General features: G+C 37.9%; 1 protein-coding gene across 6 annotated transcripts in view; it reads left to right on the plus strand.

Moving 5' to 3' along the window:
• Positions 1 to 18,504, plus strand: part of LDLRAD4 (low density lipoprotein receptor class A domain containing 4) — a 589,056-nt gene that overhangs the window by 214,187 nt on the left and 356,365 nt on the right. The gene's annotated exons all lie outside the window — the stretch shown is intronic.

The following is an 18,504-nucleotide window of genomic DNA, read 5'->3' on the forward strand; positions in this document are numbered from 1 at the left end:
ATGGAGTTCACGGAATGTCAAATACAACTGAAAAAACTGAACAACCCTGGGTTGTTGTGAGGATCAAATGAGATAATGTTTGTGAAGTGCTTAGCATAGTGCCTGGCACATAGTAGGCATTATATAGATGCTAGCTATTATTATTATTATTACTATTCTTTAAATTGCTTATCTATATAGGACTTACCATAGTATACATAGTATAAATTGATTATAGAAATCTCATTTTTGTCAAGGTGATTTACAATTTTCCCAGAAGTTCTTGTTCAGTAGGGAATCCTTCCCCTCCCAGTTTATGTCCTTGAGTTTACTGAACACTGAGATTACAATGTTTGTTTGCTTCTGGGTTTTTGTGAGTCTATTTAATCGATCTCTTTTTTTCTTTTTTTTTTAAACCAGTTACCAAATAGTTTTGATGATTTCTGGCTTTATGATATACTTTCAAATCTGGTAATACTATAGCCTCCTCATAGCTACTTTTTTTCCCCTCACTATTCCCCTTGAGATTCTAGACCTTTTGTTCCTCCAAATGAATTTTGTTATTATTTTATCTAGTTCTATAAAGTACCCCCTTGATACTTTCATAGGTGTAGCATTAAATCTATAAATGAATTTAGGTAGCATTATTTTTATTTTATTCGTGTGGTCTTACCATGATCAATGGGTATTTCCAATTAAAGTCTGCCTTATTCCTATAAATATTTTATAGTTGTATGAATATGCCTCAATAAGTTTGTTCCCAGATATCTTGTGCCTTTTGCATGAATGGTATTTCTCTTTTTCTACTTTGCTCTTAGTTTTTTAATAGTAATTAATACACAGAAATGCTGATGATCTCTTGTGGCTTTCTTTTGTATCTTGTTACTTTACTGAAGTTTCTTACCTAATTCTCTGAGCCCTTGCTACATTTAAATTAGGAGCAAGTTTCCAAAAATTCAATTTATAAACTACGGCCTAGGTGGTAGTATGGTAAACTGGAAAGTGCCCTGGTTTTGGAGGCAGAACACGTGGGTTGAAATACTGCTTCTGAGGCAAGAATTTTACATCTCTTTGCCACAATGACACAATGATCTCACACATACATGCACGTGCACACACACACACACACACAGAGAGAGAGAGAGAGAGAGAGAGAGAGAGAGAGAGAGAGAGAGAGAAAGAGAGGATTGGATATGATGATTTCCAATATTTCTGTTAGCTCTGAATGTCTAGAATATGTGCAACATTTTAGGAATATATCTATTGTGTAAAGCAAGTTAAAAGTGGATCTGTTTTCTTATGCCCCAGGTTTGAGGGATTTTTTTGGAAGGTAAATATTAAAAGATAATGATTTCCAGTCTGTTTAGCTATCTTGTTAAGTTTTTTTTTTATGAGGAAAAAATTTTGCAGTAAACATTGATTGAGTACCTGCTCCATATGATCTAAATGTGATCTAAAGTTTAAAGAAAAGTCTTTTAAGATTGAGACAAACGAAAAGCCTGAGATACAGAATTTCCAGGTAATTAATCGATTTATTTATTAGGCTAACTGATAATCAATAAATTGATGGTCAGTGGTTTCTCTCTGTAACCAAAGACACCTAATAGAGATACTGAATGCCTTAATATACTTTCAGAAAAGGAGTTGCTCCTCACAGGTGAAAATCAAACATGACTGGTGAACAATTAATGCAGGGGTGGCCATATTAATGAAGAGGTGTGCTAAAAGTCTTTACCTCCTCCTACTGAGAATGTGGCCTGATCATGAGACTCAGCTGCCTCCAGCAATCTGGACAAAGGAATCCATCTCTACCCAGACCATTCTGGTTGGTTTTCTCCTTCATGAGTTGGGTCACCCTAAACTCTAATGGAGGGGTAACAAGGTCATAGACTTGATGCTTTGGAGCTGGAATTCACCTACATTAGATTCTGTTGACACTTTAAATAGAAATAAGATCTAGTAGTTGAGTGAGGTGCCACTCAAGATTGAGAATCATGTTTCAGAGGATTTGGACAATCTCATCTATCAGCCTTGTCCTTCATGGACCAGCTGACTGACCTACAGGGGCTGCTCAATGAATGAGGAAATAAAGAAAACAAGCCTCAATTCGAATTTAATAATTGGTTATTAATATAACAGAAAAATAATTTCCCTCAAGAGGTATATATTCATGTGCATAGGCAAACATACAGAGACACAGACACAGACACACAGACACACAGACACATATACACACGACCTCTCCAACTCCAAACTTGCTCATCTCCAGTTACGTAATGAAGATTTTCACCAGTGTGTCCTTGCTATGTAGTACAAACTAAAAAAGACAGATATCTTTCTTCAAATCTTTCCCCCACCCCAATTTTCCTATTCCTGTTAATAACATTATCATTTGTCCACTTATGCCATACTTCAAACATCAAGGTTATCTCTGACTCTTCCATACCATTAGCATTCACATTTAATCAATTGTTGAGTCCTGTTAATTGTCCTATTATTTGAACTTCTGCCTGAGCTATGGTAATAGACTTCTTGGTTTTTCTTGGCTAGTCTCATTTTTGCCTTTGACTTTTTAAGTCTTCCTCATCCTCCAAGACTTATTCTTTTAGGCAATGCCCCCCTATCTAACTTCAGATTTTCTTTCTGAGCACTTACATATCCCTTTGTGCCTCTTTTATTTACTTATGACCTTAGGATTACACATCCACAGCTGAAGGGCATCTCAGAGGACAATCTAGTTCATGAAGAAACTGAGGTTTATAGAGAAGTGACTTGCCCAATGTCACAAGCTAGTGAATACTAGAGATGGGAATTGAACCTGGGTCCTCTGACATCAAAGCCAGTCCTCTTTCCATTATGCTGTAGCTGTTTCTCTTACCAAATTCTCTTTGCTATTGAACATCTCCCTCCTTCCCTCTCTCCATTTATTCCCTCTCTCCCTCCCCCATCCTCTCTTTGAGAGAGAAACAGAGAGACAGACAGACAGACACACACACACACACACACCTCCTAGTAGACTGTAAGTGTGTGAGGTTAAGGACGGTGTCTTCTTTCATCTGTATCTGCCATAGTGCTCTACACGTAGTAAGTGCTTAATAAGGGTTTATTGAATCAAAATGAATATAATGAGGGAGAGTAGACAAACAAGAAAAATATAAATAATCAATTATCACAACACAAACAAGCATGCCATTTAGTAGCTAAATAGTAGCAGCTCTTTAAATAAATTCTGAAAGTTGCTAGGATGTTTGGGGTGGCCAGATCTAGGTAAGTGTAGTTGGGAAAGCTTCTTGGAGGTGATTCTATTTTTAAAAACAAAATGGAATGAAATGATTGAGGTAGGATTCCAGTTTCTTATAAATCATTGTCCACAAATAAACTGTCTTTCCCTGTAACTAGACTCCTGGTTAGGTAAGGGCCATGGGTGTTTAGAATTTCTTGGTGGGAAACATACACCTAGCTTACCTGGCTGCTTTTTCTCAAGGTTTGTGAGAGACATTGTAATATACAGTCCATTCTGCTATAGCACTTGTTTTGAAAATGTGAGTTTGTTCCAACGTGATTGATATATTTTGGAACATCTTGAGCACAACTTGAATTTTGAGTTTGCATATGTGCGATTTCTTTCTCAAGAAACAGTAAGAATACAGAAAACTGCACCACTTCGCAATAACTCACAAGCTGCAATCCTTCAGATACCTACTTCCATAAAACAAACTTCTTTTTCAAGGTAAAGTGCAATATTGATTGTATTATCTTCTGGTGCAGTAGGAGTTGTAGGCAGAAGAGGGCTGGTCCACACATCCCCACCTTCTGGCATGGTTTCTGGTTCAGTGTGGCCTGAGGCCTGGAGCTGCAGCCAGTCCAACTTGCAGGAGACTATGCCAGCCTGGGCCATGGGAAACTGGGTGCAGTGGACAGTGCCACAACTTATCGTAGTATTTATGTATTTCTTTACCATTTGATGTGTATAAAATTGTGCTCTTTTTTTAGATTCCTTTCTTTTTTTAATGTTAGTATTGAAGTTTTTGAGCATTGTGCCCCTCACTCCATATTTCCCATAAGCCCCGTGGTTTTTATTGTGCATAATACTGTGCTTTTTTGGAATCCATGTTGCTTTACAGTAGAAATGACTGTATTAACTAATGGATTATATGAATTGAATTATATATATTATAGAAATGACTGTATTAACTGTGAATTATAAACTACTTGAGGACAACCTGGGACCCTTACGTGAGTCCCTCTCCAAAAAGCTTGACACCCAAGTTATAATAAAATGTAGCTCTAACTAGGTGCTCTGACAATTCGGTATATTTCAGTGGAGCTAGAATGGGATAGACTCAAATTATAGTTATGCTCATCCATGGAAATTAAAAATATTTTGGTCCATTTTAATGGCAGTGTTAGTAATCCCTTCCTGTTTTGCAAGTTAACCCTATCCAATATTGATGAACTTCATCTTAATTATATTGTCAACAGAATTCCAATAAGACATTTGTGCACTTTAAGTGAGCTTAGAATCACTTAATTAGAGAATTTGTGGATTGGAAGGGGCTTCATTAGCTATTTAGTCCAACTCATACATGAAAGAATCCTCCATGGTTATCCACATGACAAGTAGACATTGGGCTTCTATTGGAAAACTCTCAAGAAGGGGGATCCTACCACCTCTTAGGACAGTTCTAATTGTTAGGAAGTTTTTCCTGACTCTTAAACCTAAAATGACCTCACTGCAATTTCTATTTCGCCTAGCTCAGCTCTCTAGAACCAAGTAGAATATATTGAATCCCTCATCCAAACGCTAGCCATTCATAAACACGAAGGCAGCTCTCATATTGCCTTTGAGCCTTCTTTTCTCCAGGACAAACATGATCAATTCCTGCCACTGATCCTCATGTTATGTGGACATAAGACTCTTCAGCATCCTTGTTGCCCTCCTTGAGACTTTCTAGTTTATTATCAATGTTCTTAAACTGGGGTCTCTAGAACAGAGTACAGCACTTCAGATGAGGACTGACCAGGATAGGAGGAGTCTACGGAGACCGTTACTTCCCTATTCTGGGAACCTTTGCCTCTCTTGATGAAGCCCAAGGTGGCATCAGCTTTGTTGGCCAATCACACTGAAGGCTCATGTTGAACTTGTGATCAACTAAAGCTCCCTGATCTTACCAGAAAAAAAATACTTGAATATTCCCAACCCCCATCCCCCAGCCCTCCTGAAAACTTTGCTTTCAGGCTTTATGCTGCCTCATTCATTCATCTAACTGGCCATTCCTTCATTCACCTGCCATTTATAAGTATTTACTATATAAAAAGAGAGGGAATGTAGCATAACAGACAGATAGTGAGGAGGACCTGGATTCAAATCCCACCTCTGACACTACTGCCTGTGATACCTTAGGCAAGTCACTTACCCAACCTCTCAGTACTCCAGGCAATTTTCTAAGGCTAGAACACATATAGAAGAGCTGACCTGCATTGACAGAGGAAGTTTCCTCCCCTGGGAATTCTCTACAGTGAAATCACAGGTCTAGTCCCTTCCTTATCTCTATCCTTCCTCTGTATATAGCAGTGTTCTATGTACTGGGAAAGGTGCATGGTCCCTGTTCTCATGACTTATTTATCATAAAATAAATGCCTATTGCCAAAGAGGTTGATAGCTTAGGATATTAAAATATATACATTTATTTAAAGCATATCTAAAAGTTTTCTTCTGTGTATTGTATCCTGAGTAGCTGCCTATGTCATCTATACTGGTCACTGCATGGTTGATAATGGAGAAATTCTCCATATAAGCTTTTTTTTTTTGTCTTGGCAAATATAGAATGTGACTGAATCTGCTTCAAGATCCTAAAAAGTAAATGGATTTCCATATTATTTCATAGCTTTTTTATATAAAAAAGTCTACATGTGACATTATACACACATATATAAATATATGTGTGTATTTTTGCTTCTGTGGAATACAAATGAACATCACAGCCTGTATGTGAGTTTTCCTTGGTCACATGAGATTATAGGCCTGTGCAAAATGCTTAGCTATCTTTGTTGCTTATATGCTGACTAATCAAATCATTGATTTTTCTTTTCCCTTTGCAGTTTTAGTAGAATGTTATTTATTTGAGGAAGACTTTAAAATAATTAAGTGATTTTTGGTTGAATTATTTGCTTTTGTTTTAATTTTCAGAATTTAGGAAGGGGTATGTAATTTTTTTATGGAAGAATATAGTCAATAAAGAGTTAATATTTGCCCATTTTTGTTTTAACATCAGAAAGAAAGGAACTTCTTAAACACTATGCTACTAACTTGCATTTGAGCAATACATTGGCCTTTTAGTATGTATACTTTAAGAGATATTTTGTGGTTCAGCGCTGAAATAAAGATTTTTATTTTTTTGTTTTCTTTATTATACTTTTAGTTGAAAACTAGAGGCTAGTTTCATAGTATATGTTTTACTTTAGGAATAGATTTTCTAAAAAAAACCTCATTAACTGTTAATAACATTTACAATAACGTTTAAAGCTGGAAGAAATTTTAGCAATTATCTGGTCCAACACCATCTTTTTGCATATAAAGAAACTGAGGCCCAGAAATGTTATTTAAAAATTCTTGATGACAGTTTTATTTTGTTTCCATATTTTTTAATTGGCATATTCATCTCTTCCGTCTCCTTGTCCCCATTTCATACACCTTACAATCATAAATTTAAAAGTCTATTACATAAGTGCTTGTTGCATGAATGAGTTCATGATGGACTTTCAGACTGAGCCCTCTTCCATCCCTCCGCCCACAATTGGTCCTTGTAATGATGGCATGCATTTGCGTTGCTTAGGCAGATATAACTTAGAAAGAATGATGTTTCTGTTAAAATCGGTTTCCTTCTGTCTAGTCTGACATGGAGCCTGAATTTAAATCCCACCTCAAGACACTTACTGTGTGACCCTGAGTAAGTAAATTTTGCTGAGGTTCAATTTCTTCATCTATAAAATGGGAGTAATAATAACTTTACATTACAAGGCTTTTGTTAGGATCAAGTGAGTTAGTGTATGTAAAGCACTTGGCAAACCTGAAGATGTTATATAAATACAATAGCTTACTTTGATTCATCTCCATGCTTGTTAGTTTCCAGCTTTGGTTCTATAGTCCACCTCTTATCCCCCACAATGCCTCTAATTATATCAGTTGTTTATACCTTTTAACCATTCTAATATGTCTCCCATGTAGGTCCCTTTTGTCAGAATGGTCTTTATGTCAAGAGTCTTTCTCACCAGAATTGCATAGGGTAGGGGTAATAACCTAGGAAGGAAGGACTGAATCCTTTTAATGTTCTAAGAAATTTCCTCACAGTTTAGTCTTAGGTAGGATATAGCCAAAAGCCAGATAAACCTTTATTACCTCAGCTTCAGTGGTAGCTTAACACCTATAACTAAGAGCCTTTCGGGGCTCAAGTCTGTGATTATATTTGTCTCTTCATGAAGAGGAAGATATTCACCATTGATTGATACTCTAGGACAGACCTGCACAAGTTGTAAGCTTCTTTGGACCAGATAGCTTAGACTAGAGACAACCCCCCTGGTTGCCAAGAGGTCACATGACAAACAGGAGAGTATGCAGTGGCAACCCTACATTTTTCATGAGCCCTGAAATCGTTTGGTGGGCTGCAAGTGTATGTTGTACAGGCCTGCTCTAGGATACTAGAACTAAAATTAATTGTAATCTAGATTATCTCAGGGTAGGCCTAAGGGAAGTTAGAGAAAATAAGTCTTCCATCTGTTCCTCATCTGGGGGTATCTAAACATGGAGTTCCATAATCTTGTTGCTCTGGTTGTCAGTACTTCTCTGTTGCTATCTTCACCTCTCCCTGTGACCCCAAGCCAAAGTTGGCCTGTCATTGACTTGAGGAGACAGTTGGGTTCTACAGACCACTGGTCTGTGTAGTCAAAGCTGTCTGCATCTCCCAGCTGACAGTGACTGAAATCTGCAAACTCTCTAGGCTTTCCTTTCCTTCCCTTCCTGTTCCCATGGAAACAGATTGTGGGGAAAACTGGGCATGGTGCTATCTTTACCCTGTTTTTTGGCGATCTGACGTCTGTTTCCATGGGAACCAGAAGGGTAAGGAATGGAAGTGGAGTAACTAGAGCACTTTTAAATTTCAATGGCAGCCAGCTTCCAAACTCTAAAATCACTTTTGCCAAAGTCCACCCATAGGTGGGGGAACCCTGGAAACACTGGAGGTCTAATGGCATGACTCTAAGTGGGATGTAGGGTCATTTTGTAGATACAATGAGGGACGATGGAATCATCTTTTAAAACCATTTTCAAGGTAGCAGAAAATTATTTTCCTTCCAAGAAGTCATTTTCAGGTGGTTGTAGAAGCTATTTTAATAGTCATATTTAGCTATTATTTCTTGTGTAATTACATTATACATAAAAACATGTTCTTCTTTATGGAAGTATAGTGATGTATCCTTTCAGATATGAGTAACTTGTCTGAAGTAGGGAAGCACTATAGTGCCTCATGGTTGTTTGAATTTGAGTAGGAGAGTTGTGGTCTATGGCTTATAGAACAAGGGGAATGAAGTCCATAGTTGACCTATTTAAGTGCTATGAGCATTTTTGTAAAGGCTAATAATTTAATGTGTTTAGAAACAAGTCCTGGATTGTCCTTGGCTCAAATACTCAAGTAGATCTGTGGTCCGTTTGGATTTAAGTCTTCTCTCTGAAGATGTATCCCATTAATGCCTATCTACTGTATGTGACTACTGGAAGGTCCCCATGGTGTTCATCCAGTATGTTGGAGGCCTTCCTCACTTTCTCCTGATACTCTGGAGGTATCAGTAAAGCACTCTGGCTGGTTATTTGTCATGCTTTGCCCTGGTCATCTGAGCAGGCCATCTTCTTTTCCTATCATATTTTTCGTATTTTCCAGCTATTAACACAGTGCCTGGCACACTCTAATTTTTCTTAAAATCTCCTCATTGGCTCTATAGGGCAACCTCTTCATACTAACCATGAACTTCTTCATTGTCTGTCAGTCAGTAAACATTTATTAAATACCTCCTATGTGCCAGACACCGTGTGAAGCACTTGGTATAGAAAAAAAGAGACTCAAGGAGTGCACAATCTAATGGGGAAGACAACAGCAAACAAATCTGTACAAACAAGCTATATATAGGAAAAGCAGGAAATAATTGAGAGAGAAAGTACTAGAAATAAGAGAGGTTGGGAAAGTTCATTTTGACTTTTCAGAGATTATTTTGTTCCTTGTCTCTCAGACATATGCCACCACCAGTAGCATATCGAAATCTAAAAGATAGATCATTGTTTCTGAGAGAATCTTGGAATCCATTCAAGCAACTTTTAAATTTCCTGAAGTTAATCTAGGATGCTTTCCTCCTTTTTAATGCTCGCCCAATTCATTGTCCATTTATACTGCCTGTCCCTGATAAACATATTGATAAACAAGCTGTGCAAGTTATCTTTCCAATTGTATGGCATAATCTGGAAGAAAAAAAGACATTCTTCATCCACTTTGTCTTTATTGTGTAGATGATCAGACCAAATTCTTTTTAGTGGCTGTATATCTTTTCCAGGAAGGTCTTTAATGTTAAAGGACTTGCTGGAACCAGCACTATGCTATCCACAAACAGAAATATCTGAGGACCTCATCAACTATAGGGTTCCCCTTTTCAGCTTGAACTCTGCAGTGAATCTCTGCCAACATAGTGGTGAATACCATTGGTTAACATGCCATTTAGCACAGTGCTTGTCACATAGTAGGTGCTTAACAAATGTTTATTGATTTTCTTCCTTTTTATATTTATGTTTTTTGATTGTCTTTTTGAGATGACTAAATGCTGGATGGAATTTATTAGGGTTCATCAAGGTAGCCCATCTTTCTTTTAACCTTCCTTACAAAAATACAATCTTCCTCTGAACTCTTGCTGATTTCATTTGCCTATTGACAGACTCTAGTTACTTTTGAGTGTCTGGTCTTGGCAGTCTAATTTTCACTCTAGTAAGTAGTGAACATTTATTGAGTACTTGGTATAGAGCAGGGATTCTTAACCTGGGATCCATGAACTTGTGTTTTTAAAAATTATTTTGAGAGAGTAAGAGGCTTCAGGGATGGAGTGAACTTTTAGGATGAAGAGGTTATTGGGACATTGAGAGTCAGGAGTTCTGTCTGTAGAAGAATGAAGTCTTCATGTGAGAAGTTCTCACCCCTTTTCCTTTTGCAAGGTTATTTTTTTCAAGCTGGCCTGTGGGCAGTTAGCTTAGCTTCTCAGTGCAGTGTTTTTTTTAATTCATTTACTGTTGTTTGTTTTAATAAAAGGAAAATAAAATATCTAATATTTGGTAACTTATATAATTGGTTTAATTTGTAATCCTATATATTTTGTTTTATGCATTTAAAATATTATTCAAAAAAGAAGTTATTTGGTTTCACCAAACTGCCAATACAAAAGGTTATGAACCCTTGGTCTAGAGCATTCTACAAGTTATTGTAGGAATTTGTGATGTTCTCCCTTCATGTATCTTAGCCTATGGACATTTGGCTCTATATTTGACCTCCTTCAGGATATATATTCAGTAGTGGAATTGGAAGGTTACAGGATATGGGCAGTTTATTCACTTTTCTTCAGTGATTCCAAATTGGAATCCAGAATGACTAAATCACTTCACAACTCCACCAACAAATGATACATCAAAGAGCCCGTCTTCTCACAGCAACTCCGACATAAACTTGTTCCCATATTTTTTTTTTTATTTCCATGTGGTTCAACATGAAACCTCACTTGCTTTAATTTGCATTTTTTTTTTTTTTTACTATTAGTGATTTGGATCATGTTTTTACGGGATCATATGTTGTTGGGAATTCTTTTGAAAACTATTTGTTAATATCCTTTGAGAACTTATCTATTAGGGAATCATTCTTTGTGTAATATATTTGTGTCAATTCCCTTTTTATTTTGGATTTCAGACATTTATCAGTGATATTTGGTGCAAGTATTTTTCCCACTTCACCACTGGTTTTCTACTTGTCTTTAATGATTTTATGTAGTAGAATCTTTTAAATTTTGTGGTGTCAAAATGGTCTATTTATCTTTCATGATCTCTTCCATCCCTTGTTTAATTAGGAATTCTCCTCCTTGCTACCTGTTTCTTCTAGATACCAACTCCTTCTGGGCTTTCTGTGATAATGTACTAGCCTGATTTTCCTCCTTACTAACTCCTCTCTAACTGCTCCTTGTCTGCATCTTTTTTTTAAACTCTTCCTCCTTCTCAGTCCCTTAAACCTGAGTGTTCCTTAAGGTTCTTAGGCTTACTTCTGTCTCTATATCTCCTTAGTCTCTTTTGATAATCTTAGCCATTGACATAGTTGAAGCTATAGCAATGTGGATGACTCTCAAATTTTCATCTTTACCTTCAGCTTATCCCCAGAAATTCCATCCTGTACTTCTCATTGCCTTCTGGATAACTACAGTTATCCCTTTCACATAGCAGGGATTACAGGCATGGTACCCATGCGATCTGGAAAATACTCATAAATTTTTTTGGCCTTCCCTTTGTACCAGGGAAGACATCTGAATTTTTTCTTTTTCTTTTATGGGGTGTTTATAGTAACTTATTGTAAAATTTGGGTTAAGCATTTGGTCATAGGCTCTGTGTCATCTTCTGGCCTTCGTATGTAGTCTGCAGCTTCTGCAAAACTCCCACAAAATTCCCATTTCTTTTCTTCTGCCAAACCGTGATATATTGAAACCACAATGGGGAAAGTCATAATGTGGAAGGGATAGCTGTACATCCAGATGTACCACAAACACCTAAAATGGAATATAACTAAAATCAAGTTTATCATCTTTTCCCTTTAACATCTCTCTTTCTGTAAGTAGTAACATCTTCCTATCAGTCACCTCACTTCAAAACTTTTGGGGTCATTTTTTTAACTCTTTCCTTCTCTCACCTCACATATTCAATCAATAGTCCAGTTCTATAATCCCTACTGCTAAATACATTTTTCATCCTGCTTCTCTTCTCTTCAATTCTATTACAATCACTGTAGTTCAGGCCTTCATCTGTGGCATCCTTGACTATCATAATAGCCTCCTAATTTGTCTTTAGTCTATTCCCTTCTCAATATATTCTCATTATTGCTGAGTATTCCTTAAAATACACCAACATCTTTATGTCATTCCTTTACTCAAAAACCTACAGTATCTTTCTAATATATAATAAACAGAGAATAAGCATCTAATCTTGTCATTTAGAGCCACCTACAATCTGACCTCAATATGCCCATCTAGCCTTATCTTACACTACTGCCCTTCACCCATACTGTTTGTGGATTATTTTCTCTCTTACAGTTTTGTCCTGTCCTCTCCTTTCTCTGTGTGTTTGGCTCAGACCATTCTCCATGCCTAAAATGAACTTCTTAAACTCTCTCCTTGCAACTTTTATCTATCAATGTTCCGTGTCCTTCTTCTCCTTTCACAGTTCAATTCATATGCAATCTCCTCTATGAAACCTTCCCTGTTCTCCTTGCCCTCCTTGCCCCTGCCATGAAAATCATGTCTTCATACTTAAATGATCTCATGAGACACTTGTTTTTGCACCCATCCCTTTTTCCACTGTATCATAGTTACGTATTTACCTTTACCTTATGATATTGTAAGCTATTTGAGCACAGGACCTATGTCAAATTCATCTTTTTATTCCCTAAACCTAGGACAGTGCTTTGCATGTAGGTGTGTAATAAATGGTTATTGAATACATATTGAGGGAAGACGGTAGAAATGTCTGTTTTCCCTCTTTTTTCTTCTATATTTCTTACCTCCCCTTTCTACCTGCCTTTTTCATTATTCATCTCACTGTGGCATGGAGGCCAGGATTTGTGAACCTTTCTTAGAAGATGTATGCCGACAGGCTTGTTATCGGTCTGAAGTAGGATTGTCAGTTAACACCTGCAGATTCCAGAAAGGATGAGAAGAGCATGCATTAATGTATTGACTGGTTGGTGTTTCTACCTTCTTTTTTCCTCTTTTCCCCTGTCTTTTCCTTTCCTATCCTCTCCTGTCTGTCCTCTCCAATCCTGTCTTCTCCCCATCCTCTCCTGTCCTGTCCTCTCCTCTCCTGTTCTCTCCTCGCCATCCTCTTCTGTCATCTCCTGTCTTTTTCTTCCTCTTCTCTTCACCTGTCTTCTCCTTTCCTGTGCTCTCCTCTCCCTCCTGTATTCTCCTCTCCTGTCTTTTCCTCCCCATCCTCTCCTCTCCTTCTCTGTCTTTTCCTCTCCTCTCCCTCCTTCCTTGAGAGCATATTATTGGACAACATAATACACACATCACATTTTCTCAGACCTTTTCCTAGTTAATACTGCATGGTCAAATACTATGTAGCTAAATACAGCAAATAATGGGAATAAGAAACCATAATTTAAGTTGTATTTTCACAGGTTAAAATACCGCAAGCTGCAGGTGGGGCCCAGTAGTTTTATTTCCTGGTATCCCAGAAATTCTTTAAATGAGATCTGATGATGGGCTTGGAAGATGAACAGATTCATTTATGATAAAGCATACATAATACCTTTTCCCAATTCTAACACCCTGTTCCAAATGAAATTGATTTCTACAGCAGCTGATGCAAAACAACCAGTATTCAACAAACATGAAGGGTCTCATATTGTAAGAGGTTTGCTCACATTACATTTGTTCCTGGAGACAACCACTACTGTATTACAAGGGTCATGAGAGCACAGGATCTAATGCTGTTGCCTGGGGTGTCCTGCGGGTACACACAGTACCTGCATGCATTTCCTTTAACTCTCAATAGCATTGCTGTGGCTTTACTGTGGGCAGTGTAGTACAGGCATAAGGCGTGTGTCACCAAGGCAGCAGAAATTGGTGTAATAATGAACTTTTTATGTTTGTCTGGAGTTTTAAAGAATATACAGGGCCAGGATTTGTGGAGTACCATTAGTTAAATACTAGGGAGCCTTTACCCTAAATTCCTTGCCCTCTTGAACAGCTGCTCTTCATGACACATGCATTTTCAGAGCGCTGACTGATCCAGCCTTCCAGGAAGATGTGAAACCCTATCGGTGTTTCCTTAATATATGTGGAGTCAGGGATTGCTCATTAAACTGCTTGGTGTGCCTGAGCCTCTCGCAGATGCAGTGTTCTTTATTGTATGTAACTGTACTACTGAGAGCTCATTTCTAAGGATCTCAGACTGAATTGATGCCAGACCTCTTCCATGACATCAGCTCTCTGTGGTGGCTCTCAGATGGGAGGGATTTTGAATTATGTCCTGAAGACATCTGTCAAAATGTGTATCTTGTGGAGCCTGTGCAACCAGATTAAGTCATTTCCCAAATGTCACTTGATTTGGCCAGTCTAACCTCCATGACCCATCCAGAATCGTCTGTGGATAAAAGTTTGTGGTAGAATTCTCAGGGCATTTTTAGCGATTTTGCTCTTGGTCCTTGTATTTTTTTGCTCTTGTAGGAAGGAGTGTGCACTGTTTTGGGGAATGTGCATGTATAGGGAACTCTTGAAGTTGTGAATAATTGTTGCTTGTGGTTTCTAAATTTTATTCCCTAAAAAAAGAAAACAAGATGTCAAGATAGCTTGGATTCTGATAGTGTCTATGTATGTACTGTGGATTGCAGATTTAGGACATTGTTCTCATTCTTTCCCTCTACCTCTTTCCTCAGTTATTTCAAAGGAAGCATGTTCCTGTTGTAGCTGAGGGGTGTGTGTGTGTGTGTGTGTGTGTGTGTGTGTGTGTGTGTGGTTGTGAATCACCCAGGAATCCTAAAGGCAGACTATGTGAATGACACACAGATGCAACTAAATTAAAAGCTTTTGGCTCTACTGGAATCCTGGGCAGAGACTCTCTGACCCCTGAGTGTCGAAGACACTTAACTCAGGCTTGTCTGCACTCTTCCTCTCTCTCTCCCTCTCTCTCTCTCTCTGTCTCTCCTCTCCTTCCCCCCCCCCCCCCCCCCCCCCCCCACCACCGCCCGTCCTTCTCCCTCCCACTGGTCACTCCAGAGAAGTCAGAGTAGAACCTGGTGAAGCTAAGAGGGGCAGTGGAATCAGGAGCAAGAGTTAAAATCTTTCCTCAGATTCTTACTAGCTGTGTGACCTTGAGCAAATAAATCAATGAACTTCTATTTGCCTCAGTTTTCCCATCTTTAAATTGGGGATAATAGAAATGCTAGTTTTATTATTGTTATAACTATTATTATTAACCTTCTCTATGGAAATATTTAAGGAAAATATTAGTGGATATTACTTTTCCTTGGAAAGAGAGTAACTTGACAAGTTGCTTTCTCAAAGTAAAAAACAACCAGCAAAATCAGACTTTTTTTTTAAAATTAAAGATAGGTGAATATGAGCAACTATGGGAGAACCTTTTTTTGTCAAAATTTGGCATGTTTTGATTACAGAAAGAAAAATAAAGGGCTTAGGGAAATAGAGAAAATAACTGTTGTTGTTTAATTGTGTCTGACTCTTCATGACCCCATTTGGGGTTTTGTTGGGCAAAGATACTGGAGTGTTTTGTCATTTCCTTCTCCGGCTCATTTTTTACAGATGAAGAAACTGAGGCAAACAGGGTTAAGTGACTTACCCAGGGTCACATAGTTTGTAAGTATCTGAGGCCAGATTTGAATTCAGGAAGATGCGTTTTTGTGACTCCAGGCCCTATACTCTATCTGCACCTCCTAGCTGCCCTCAGGGAAACAAAGAAAATGACTGAGTAGTACTAATGGCTGAAATTATACAGATGATTTATTTCTACAGAGGAGCTGGCTTATATTGTTTATCAGTTTTATTAGCTTTTAAGCAACCAATAAAGCAAGCTCCCCAAGATTTTCTCTCAAATCAAAGAGAACTGGGTCCATCAGGTTATGAAGCAGGGCTTTGTACTGAGGCCACAGTGTTGACTTCTGTCTCATGGCACACTTCACAGGCTTAAGGAAAGACTGTGAAGGAAATGAAAAATACAAAAGCTTTCTATCACTGGAACAAATCAAGAAAAGAAAGACTGGGCTCTGTAAGAAAAAGCTTAGCTACATTTAAGAAGATATACCTACTAATACTAGAAACAAATAGAATCACCACTTCCCATTGGTGTATTTCTCTGATATTTCAAAACCTGAATGAATTTTTTTTAAAGATTCTAAGAAGCTGTGCCTCCTTACTTGTCTGAGTAAATTTTCCTTTTTTGTCATTTTTCTTCTTTACCTACTCTGCTAAACTTCATACCAACTGCCTCCCCCACACATTCTCACAAATTTTTGCATCTTGTTTCCTATATCTATTATTAATTGTAGTTGGCATGGGAGGAATTTGTGTTTTGATTTTTATCTATTGAGAAGTCTGTTCTCCAAGAGAGTACAGTAGGGGGAAGACCCCTAAAACATCAAATATTTTAAATTAATGGCTCTTTACCTAAAGATGGATAAGAAGACAGAGTTGAGAGGCTTTAAAATATTCTAATAATAATAGCTGACATTTATTTTTACATTGCTTTACCTTTTAAAAAATATATTTATGTAGGGAAACCAAGTGAATAAACTATCTCTACCCTTTATCAATACAGATCAGCACTTTCTTTGCAACTAAAACTCTTAGAGAGTTGCCTGGGAGCACAGAGAGGTTAAGTGTAACTCAGAATTACATAGCCAGTGTGTGTGAGATGGAGTGCTGGGCATGTAGTCAGGAAGACTTAGCTCCCTGAGTTCAAATGAGGCCTTAGACACTTATTAGCTGTGTGACCCTGGGCAAGTCACTTAACCCTGTTGACCTCAGCTTCCTTATCTGTAAAATGAGCTGGAGTAGGAAATGGCAAACCACTCCAGTGTCTTTGCCAAGAAAACCCCAAATGGGGTCATGAAGAGTCAGACACAACTGAAAAATGACTGAACAATAAGAAATGTGTGAGAAGTGGAACTTGAAGACCAGCTTTCTATCGAGTAATCCATATTGCTTTTCAGTGCACTTTACATGTATGTGACCCTCATGTGACTCTCACAGTGACCTTTTTAGGGAGTTACTATAGGTATCATTATTCCAGTTTACCATTAAGGAGGCTAAGAACCAGGGAGGTTAAATGATCTCTCATGGACACACAGCCAGCAAATGTCAGTCAGTGTTTGAACCCAGCTCTCTCCTGACTCAGAGTCTAAAATTCTTTCCATTATACAACACAATGATGGCTTTTCAGCCTTCTGAAGATCAACTGGTATTCTCTGGTTCTTTATCACTTATTTAAAGATAGATACAATAAAAAACTCATTGGGAATATTTTGATACACATGTGCATATTATATACATATATACATCATACATACATTCTAGTTCATCTTTTATGGGACTTTAGTGGCCCTGGGTGAGTCTCTAGGATTCCATTTTCTTATGGCCCTGCTTATATGAGCTCAGACGAGTCATTCATCTTCCCTGAGCCTCAGTTTCCACGTCTGTAAAATTAGGAAGTTAGACTTCCTGGCTTCAGGTTCTTTCCAGCTCTGGATCTATGATCCTACCTAAAAAAAATGTAGCGTGTTAAGCTAACAGATCTTTCGGACCTGTAAGATCCCAAGATTCTCTTTTTCCCCTTCTCCAACTCGCTGGATGAATTGAATAACTCATATTAAGTGAAGCTAGAATAAATAAAGAAACCAAATCAGAAGTCCAAGAGGAATAAAAGGGTATACTTTTGAAGATTCAAATCTGATTTTTTAAAACTAATTTGCTTTCAGTGTACTTGGGCTTCAAGTCACACAAACACAAGCCCTAATTTGGTCTTTTTTGGAAAAGGCATAGACACTGTCAGTGGCAGGTCTATGCTCAGGGTTGCCAAAAAAATCTTTTACAAAACCTAAGCATTATTTAACACCTTTAAAACATCGGAATTAAAAATAGACATTTAGTGTTTAATGAAGATAACAGGGTCCAAATCATAAGATTTTAGAGCTGGTAGTAACCTTAGGGGCCATTCTGTGCCACCCCCTCAATTTACACATGAGAAAACTGAAGGCTTTAGAATGAGTTTAAAAACTAGATATATAATTCAATTTATATAGAGAACTAGTGAATAAACTGCCCCTGCCCTTTACCAATACAGATCAGCACTTTCTTTGCAACTAAGACTCTTAAGAGAGTTGCCTGGGAGTACAGAGAGGTTAATTGTCTTATCCAAGATCACACAGCTAGTCTGTGAAAAGTGGGTCTTGAAAACCAGCTTTTTATCCACTTAGCCATTCTGCTTCTCAGTATACAAGGTCACAGACTACAAGGCAAAGCTGGGATTAAAACACATCCCTACCTCTAAATCTAATGTTCTTTTCATGACGTAGCCTGTTTATTCTCCTCCTTATCTCCCCCTAGCCCCAGTAGATTATAAACTGCCTTGGTGCAAGGACCATATTTCTTTATAACCTCGTTAGAGTACATTCTGTACCCTCTGGGACCTCAGTGAATGTTGACTGACACTTGCAGAGATCTTCAGCTAGG

This window comes from Vombatus ursinus, unplaced genomic scaffold (assembly GCF_900497805.2).
Source record: "Vombatus ursinus unplaced genomic scaffold, bare-nosed wombat genome assembly UNPS02009573.1, whole genome shotgun sequence".
Taxonomy (NCBI): Eukaryota; Metazoa; Chordata; class Mammalia; order Diprotodontia; family Vombatidae; genus Vombatus; species Vombatus ursinus.